The 8,264-nt window shown below is 53.9% G+C and overlaps 2 non-coding genes across 2 annotated transcripts; both read right to left on the bottom strand.

Annotated features, from left to right (window-relative positions):
- Positions 1–640: 640 nt before the first annotated feature.
- Trnae-cuc (transfer RNA glutamic acid (anticodon CUC)) lies at positions 641–713 on the bottom strand. The gene has a single exon. It is a non-coding gene; the product is annotated as a tRNA-Glu (tRNA).
- Positions 714–995: 282 nt separating this feature from the next.
- On the bottom strand, positions 996–1,068 carry Trnav-cac (transfer RNA valine (anticodon CAC)). Its single transcript has one exon. It is a non-coding gene; the product is annotated as a tRNA-Val (tRNA).
- Between the last annotated feature and the right edge of the window lie 7,196 nt (positions 1,069–8,264).

Here is an 8,264-nt window from a genome sequence, read left to right as displayed (position 1 = left end):
TTACGGACCGCGTTGTCGACCCTTTATTGAAGCAGCCTTTAACCTTCCATTTTTCTCTGTTGATTTCTGTCACCTTTCCGAAGGCGACAAGTGCAGTTCGAACATCGTCATCTGGTACCCCAGGAAGTAGCCAGCAAAGCTTCAGACGAACGCCTCCGTCGCAGGGGTCTATAACCATACAGCGCTCGTCCTTGACATTGAAGGCGTCTGCAGCCAGTATCCTCTTTTTTTCCCTCTTCATCCTTGAACGTTACTGCCCACAGGTGATTCACTTGGTATGCCCCGAGGGCAACCACCTCCGGCAGCAGCGAAAGACGGTCGAGTGCATCGCGGAAATGCTCGCATCGAAAAGGCCTTGCCTTAAGGCAACCGTGAAAAAAAAGGTATTCAAAACTGATTCACCTGTGGGCAGATGCGGCAAAACAACCTGATAATGTTCCGCCGGATTGTCAGAAGACCTGATTCCGCGGCCATTGGCCGCTGTATCCGCTCCGAGGGAGCACATGCTTACACAACCGTTCGCTTCGGAAGCCGGAAGGGGAATGCTACACCACGGGAACCCAGCACGGAGTAGAGTATTTCGCTCCCCCTTTTCTTCTGCGCGTATACGATCGCAATAGAACTAAATATGAAAAAGCTTTGTTCCCGCCCGGGATCAAACCGGGGACCTTGCGCGTGAGAGGCGCACGTGATAACCACTACACCACGGGAACCGAGCACGGAGTAGAGTTGAAGCATAACTGCGAGCCGGCCTAGTTGGAACAGATTCATTTTCTTAAATTTTTGTGCGCAAACAAACAGGGACGAAGAAAAGGAGACACAAGGACGAGTTAGAAAGCGCACAAGTGTTGTTAGAAAGCGCTCGTCCTTGTGTCTCCTTTTCTTCGTCCCTGTTTGTTTGCGCTCAAAAGTTTAAGAAAACGGAGTAGTGTATTTCGCTCCCCCTTTTCTTCTGCGCTTATACGATCGCAGTAGAAATAAAAATGAAAGAGCTTTTTTCCCATCCGGGTTCGAACCGGGGACCTTGCGCGTGTGGGGCGCACGTGATAACCACTACACCACGGGAACCTTTTTTTTTTCTTTATTGCCGTCTTCGACGTACAAACTCAAGGGCTACAAAGGATAAAACGTGCCAGCCACACTTTGGCTAGCACAGCACTAAAATCTTTTCAGTGACACCAGTTCATCCAATACAGACATCCATTGTGGTGGATCAGGCAGTACTTTGTATGCGTCTCTCACGTAAACAACACTCTCAATGAAGCGTTCTCGCACCGATTTCACAACGATGTCTGCATGTTCAAATTGCATGCGAGTTTTCCACATCGCGTGGAGGCCCAGGACCATAATGAGGTCACACGGTACTTCCTCTGAGGTATCTATTGGCAAGAAGCGTATTCCATACGGGTCCAGAGGTAACTGTTTCTTCAGCGTTCTCTGCAGAACGTCCCAGTGAAAGATCGGGTCCCAGCAAACTAGGAAAACGTGTTCTATTGTTTCTGGTTTTTTACATAAAAAGCAGTCGGTTGTCCAGGGGATGAAAATACCCTTGCTATGAAACCAGGTCTTAACGGGAAGTGTGTTTGTATGTAATTTGAAAAAAATGTCATTTTCGCCCTAAGGGCGAAGCAATGAATGCGATAGCAACACAGTAATGTCATACGAAGTAAGGTGAGCGGCTTTGGTAGCAATATGAATTGTAGTAAACATGAGCTGATTAAGTAAGCAGGTGTGCTGCGGCGTAAGTAGACCGACATGAAGAGAGGCTCGATGACAACGAGAAGGCGCGTGTGAAACGGTGGTGTTGATGAGAATCGCTACACTGAGTTGCACTGCACTGCCGATCCGGGCAGCATTGCATGTGTAGCGTGCGTTGGAAAATGTGACCCGACTATTACTAACTGAATAAACAAGCGTGGTGTGAGCGCGCACAAACAAACACGAATAGATCACACTGAATGACTGCAGACAACGACTGTCAAAACGCTGGCAGCAAGCATACGCCGCTGCGGGCGAAGCTACGTGCGGTCTATCGCTTCAACGGAAACTGAGCGGCGAATGCACGGCGCATAAAGGTCACAGCCGTATGGAGATAAGAGACGGTGCGGACGAGCGACGAGCGCGGTTGTTGGCGGAGTAGCAGTGCGCCGCCCCCCCCCCCCCCCGCTCTTTCCGGCGCTGGCTTCCTGCTTCCTTGCTTGCGCGTGGGAGATTGAGTGCGTTCGCTATCCGTGATAGCGCGCGTCCCCGCACGCTTCCGCTCGGGCATACGGCGTGCGGCGAAGATTTTATCTATAGGGAACCTCACGGCGACGGCGACGGCGACGCCGACGGCAGAAATTCGGTTGAAGTGTCCATATTGACACGTATACATGTTTATCTTTCGCCGGTGGCCGCTTTCCACCGGCTAACAAATGTTAAACGTTATCGCTCGGCGCAGGACGGGCCTGTATCGGAAGTTTCTAGAACGTTATCGATGCTTCTTTCCGTTGCCTGTTTTCACCGACGCTTATGTTATCTGATTGTATGAGCGACGCGAATTGTCTAGAACTTTCTGGAAGACGCGCGCGTACCAGGGAATATTCTGGAACCTTCGATGACTCAGGTATAAAAGCCGACGCGTTTTGCCGCTGATCAGATTTTCGACGATCGCCGACTGTGTTCGCCGCTATCGTTGTGCTTTGAGTGTAGCTTGCTTTTGTGGGCACAGGTTCGCCCAATAAACAACCAGTTTCGTCATACACAGTTTTGCGACTGTTTTATTTACCGTCACTACTACGTGACATCTGGTGGAGGTGCTAGTTCGTTCATGCACCGAACGCCCCCGCAAAGCCGCGACCAAAGTCTGAAACCGGAGGACGAGACCAACGTCGCCAAGGACCAGCGAGCTAGCCGTAGGCAGCAAGGACTTGTGCCGGAGTTCGGACTTCTTCCCGAAAATACCACCGCAATCAAGGCCAAGTCAACGACCAGAATGGCAGCACCAGCGTCCCCCATCCTGCTGCAGCAACCTCGGGAGCCACCGACTTTTCGTGGATCATCGGCTGAAGACCCTGAAACCTGGCTGGAGACATACGAGAGGACCGCGACGTTCAACAAATGGAGCGACGACGACAAGCTGCGCCATGTTTATTTTTCATTGGATGATGCTGCTCGGACCTGGTTTGAGAACAGAGAGACCACCCTGGTGACGTGGGACCTATTTCGTGAGAACTTCGTGAGGACCTTCACGAATGTCGTGCGAAAAGAAAGGGCCGAAGTTTTATTAGAAACCAGAGTGCAATTGCCGAACGAGAACATCGCTATCTTCACGGAGGAGATGACTCGCCTCTTCCGCCACGCCTACCCCGACATGTCTGAAGAAAAGAAAGTTCGGTTCTTGATGCGGGGTCTCAAAGACCAACTATTCGCCGGATTGATGCGCAACCCACCCAAGACTCTCGCCGAATTTCTTCCCGAGGCCACAACGATCGAGAAGACGCTTGAAATGCGCGCCAGGCAATACAACCGCCATGCCCTGACCAACTACGCCGATGCTCAAGCACTAGGCGCCGACGACCTGCGCGAGACCATCCGAGCAGTCGTTCGCGAGGAGCTGCAGAAGCTCTTTCCCGGGTCGCAGCCTCAAGTGGCATCTATCGCCGACGTAGTCAAAGAAGAAGTTCAGCGCTCACTTGGAGATCCCGATGTGCAGCCGCAATCGCCACAACCCCAGCCGGAAGCGCTGACCTACGCCGCCGTTGCCCGTCGTCAAGGCCCCCCTTCACGCTCGCGCCAGGGCGCCGTAACGCCGCAGTTCCGTCGTCCACCGCCGCCGCCGCCGCCGCCAGCACGCCCGCCCGTCGCCCAGCGTAGCTACCCAAGAAAGACAGACATTTGGCGCGCCCCCGACCACCGCCCGCTCTGCTATCACTGCGGGGAAGCCGGCCATGTCTACCGCCGATGCCCATACCGCGAGATGGGCCTACGAGGGTTCGCCGTCAACGCGCCGCGTCCACAGCTTGGCGAGCGACCACGTGACATCGCCGACTACCTCGCCGGAGCCCAGTGGCAACCACGACGACTCTCACGCTCGCCGTCACCGGGCCGCTACATCTCGCCGCATCGCCGTCAGTACACCGGTCCTACCCGGGGCCGATCTCCGAGCCCTTACCCGGGAAACTAAAGGCAGCAACCGATGGAGGTGCGGTTGCTGTACGACGCAATGCCGAAGATCCTCCGCCGCCGACGACGACGACGACGACGATTCGCGAATCATCACGACGAGATATCAGCATGCCGCCTAGCAACAGCCTTGACAGCACTTCGCCGCAGAAAGAAGACCTTCCGACGCAACGTAGCAGCAGCAGAGAAAGCCGACGCAGCCGTGATCCGACGCCACGAATTAACCGCAACGCCAGACGCCGGTCTACCGATCTAGACGTGCTCATCGATGGTCATAACGTCACCGCTCTCGTCGACACTGGCGCCGACTATTCCGTCTTCAGTGGCGCGTTCGCCGCCAAGTTGAAGATGGTGAAAACAGCCTGGCAAGGACCCGATATCCGGACAGCGGGAGGCCACCTAATAACGCCGACTGGAATCTGCACAGCGCGAGTCACGGTAAACAACCGCACTTACCCGGCGAGCTTCGTAATCCTGTAGCACTGCTCAAGGGATGTCATCCTAGGCATGGACTTTCTAAATCAACGCGGTGCAGTCATCGACTTAAGGTCCAAGTCAATAACGCTTTCAACGCACAACGCGATACCACCGGCTACAAGCATAAGTTACCATGCCTTGAATGTGCTTGAAGAACAAGTCACCGTTCCGCCTCGCTCCAACGTAATGATTTCCGTCGGTACCGAAGTGCCTGCAGACATGGAGGGCGTCATCGAGGGCGATCATCACTTACTGCTCTACCGTGAAATCTGCGTCGCTAGAGGCATAGCTGAGCTACGTGCAGGGAAAGCAACGGTGATGCTCACAAACTACAGCCCCGAATACAAGCACATTAACAAAGGCACCACGGTCGCCTACATCGACGTAATAGTACAAGCCAGCAGTGCTTTCGCCTTCACGGATTCCAGTGCACCCGCAACGACGACTATAATACCTGAACCAACTTTCGACGTCAATCAGAACCTTCCCAGGCATAAGAAAGAACAACTAAAAGCTCTGCTCCTGCAATACAAGGATTGCTTCTCGTCGTCGTCAAAAGTTCGACAAACCCCTGTCGCCAAGCACCGCATCATAACCGACGAAAATGTCCGCCCACTGCGTCAGAGCCCGTACCGAGTTTCGGCGCGCGAACGCGAGGCCATAAGGCAACAAGTCGACGAAATGCTTCGCGACAACATCATCCAGCCGTCCAAGAGTCCGTGGGCGTCCCCCGTGGTGTTAGTGAAGAAGAAGGATGGAACCCTAGGTTTCTGCGTCGATTATCGTCACCTCAACAAGATCACGAAGAAGGACGTATACCCCCTCCCCCGGATTGACGACGCCTTGGATCGACTATACAACGCAAAGTATTTTTCGTCGATGGACCTCAAAACCGGCTACTGGCAAATCGAAGTTGACGAGAGGAACCGGGAGAAGACGGCCTTTATAACACCAGACGGACTGTTCGAGTTCAAGGTCATGCCGTTTGGTCTTTGCTCGGCACCTGCGACTTTCCAACGCGTCATGGATACAGTACTGGCAGGCTTGAAGTGGCAGACTTGCCCCGTCTATTTGGACGACGTCGTTGTGTTTGCCTCAAGCTTCGAAGAACACCTGCGGCGCCGTGAAACAGTTCTTCAAGCAATCAAAACCTCCGGACTCACGTTAAAGCCAGAAAAGTGCCGCTTCGCATATGAGGAGCTCTTGTTTTTGGGCCACGTCATCAACAAGTCTGGAGTGCGCCCCGACCCTCAGAAATTTGCGGCCATCTCCAACTTTCCTCTGCCCGCTGACAAGAAGGCAGTGCGTAGATTTCCTGGACTGTGCGCCTATTACAGGCGCTTCGTCAATGATTTTTCACGGATCGCAGAGCCACTGACGTATCTCACGAAGGCTGACGTCGCGTTCAAGTGGGAGACGCCGCAACTCGAAGCATTTGAAGAACTGAAGCGACGCCTGCAATCGCCGCCAATACTTGCGCATTTCGACGAAAACGCCGATACCGAAGTCCACAACGACGCAAGCAGCGTAGGACTCGGCGCCGTGCTTGTGCAGAGGACTGATGGACTAGAAAGGGTTGTAAGTTACGCTAGCCGGTCGCTATCGAAGGCGGAAGCAAATTATTCCACAACAGAAAAGGAGTGCCTCGCCATCATCTGGGCTACATCAAAGTTTCGCCCCTACCTCTATGGCAGGCCCTTTAAAGTTGTGAGCGACCACCACGCCTTGTATTGGCTAGCTAACTTGAAGGATCCTTCAGGTCGCCTCGCACGATGGAGTCTGAGACTTCAAGAATTCGACATTACCGTCGTTTACAAGTCCGGGCGAAAGCACTCTGACGCCGACTGCTTGTCTCGCGCCCCCGTCGAACCGCCGCCACAGGACGACCAGGATGACGATACTTTCTTGGGACCAATCAGTGCCGACGAATTCGCCGAACAACAGCGAGCCGACCCGAAACTAAGGAACCTTGTAGACTACCTGGAAGGCAAGACCGTCATTGTGCCGAAGGTGTTCAGGCGAGGATTGGCGTCGTTTTTCTTGCAAAACGACATTCTCCTAAAGAAGAACTTCTCGCTTCTCCGAGCCAACTACCTCCTCGTGGTACCCTCAGCATTGCGTCCAGAGGTTCTGCAAGCTCTCCATGACGACCCAACGGCTGGACATCTCGGTTTTTCACGCACTCTCGCGAGGATACAAGAAAAATACTACTGGCCTCGCCTCTCTGCCGACGTCGCCCATTACGTAAGGACATGCCGAGACTGTCAGCGACGCAAAACACCGCCGACAAGGCCAGCCGGACATCTACAGCCAATCGAGCCACCTTGCCGACCGTTCCCGCAGATCGGGATGGACTTACTGGGGCCTTTTCCGACGTCGACGTCCGGGAATAAATGGATCGTCGTCGCTACGGACTACCTCACCCGCTACGCCGAAACAAAAGCCTTGCCCAAAGGCAGTGCCGCCGAGGTAGCCCGATTCTTCGTTGAGAACGTCCTCCTGCGTCACGGTGCCCCAGAAGTCCTCATCACCGACAGAAGCACGGCCTTTACGGCAGAACTAACTCAAGCCACCCTGCGGTACAGCCAGACAAGCCATCGCCGCACCACCGCCTACCACACGCAGACGAATGGCCTCACCGAGCGCCTAAATAAGACCATCGCCGACATGCTGGAAATGTACGTCGACGTCGAACACAAGACGTGGGATGCCATCCTTCCGTGCGTGACCTTCGCATACAACACGGCCGTGCAAGAAACGACGCACATGGCGCCGTTCAACCTGGTCTACGGAAGGAACCCGGCAACGACGCTTGACGCCATGCTACCAGACGTCGCTGACGAAGAAAATGTCGACGTTGCCACTTATTTGCAGCGTGCCGAAGAAGGTCGACAGCTCGCCCGCCTGCGCATCAAGAACCAGCAGAGGACCGACAGCCGACACTACAATCTACGACGACGCTACGTCGAGTATCAGCCCGGCGACCGTGTTTGGGTCTGGACTCCGATACGCCGACGAGGACTTAGCGAGAAACTGTTGCGTCGCTATTTCGGACCATATATGGTAATCCGACGTATTGGCGCACTGGACTATGAGGTCGTGCCAGACGGCATTTCGCAATCACAGCGGCGCCGGGCACGACCTGAAGTCATCCACGTGGTGCGTCTTAAGCCTTTCTACGGCCGCTGACGAGCTTATAGGTACTTTGTTACTTTGTTATTTTCTTTCTTTATTACGCGTCGTTTTATTTTCGCTTTCGCGTTTGTTTGTAGCATTGGGACGATGCTTTTTAAGGGGAGGGTATTGACACGTATACATGTTTATCTTTCGCCGATGGCCGCTTTCCACCGGCTAACAAATGTTAAACGTTATCGCTCGGCGCAGGACGCGCCTGTATCGGAAGTTTCTAGAACGTTATCGATGCTTCTTTCCGTTGCCTGTTTTCACCGACGCTTATGTTATCTGATTGTATGAGCGACGCGAATTGTCTAGAACTTTCTGGAAGACCCGCACGTACCAGGGATTATTCTGGAACCTTCGATGACTCAGGCATAGAGAAAGGAATTCAACAAGAGGGGACACTCCCAAAGGGCCCAGCGGCCGAATTGACTGCAGCGTGCCAA

The sequence above is a fragment of the Dermacentor silvarum genome, chromosome 1 (genome assembly GCF_013339745.2).
Source record: "Dermacentor silvarum isolate Dsil-2018 chromosome 1, BIME_Dsil_1.4, whole genome shotgun sequence".
Lineage (NCBI taxonomy): Eukaryota > Metazoa > Arthropoda > Arachnida > Ixodida > Ixodidae > Dermacentor > Dermacentor silvarum.
Note: the sequence above shows the minus strand (reverse complement) of the source record. Positions and strands in the feature narration are given on the sequence as shown.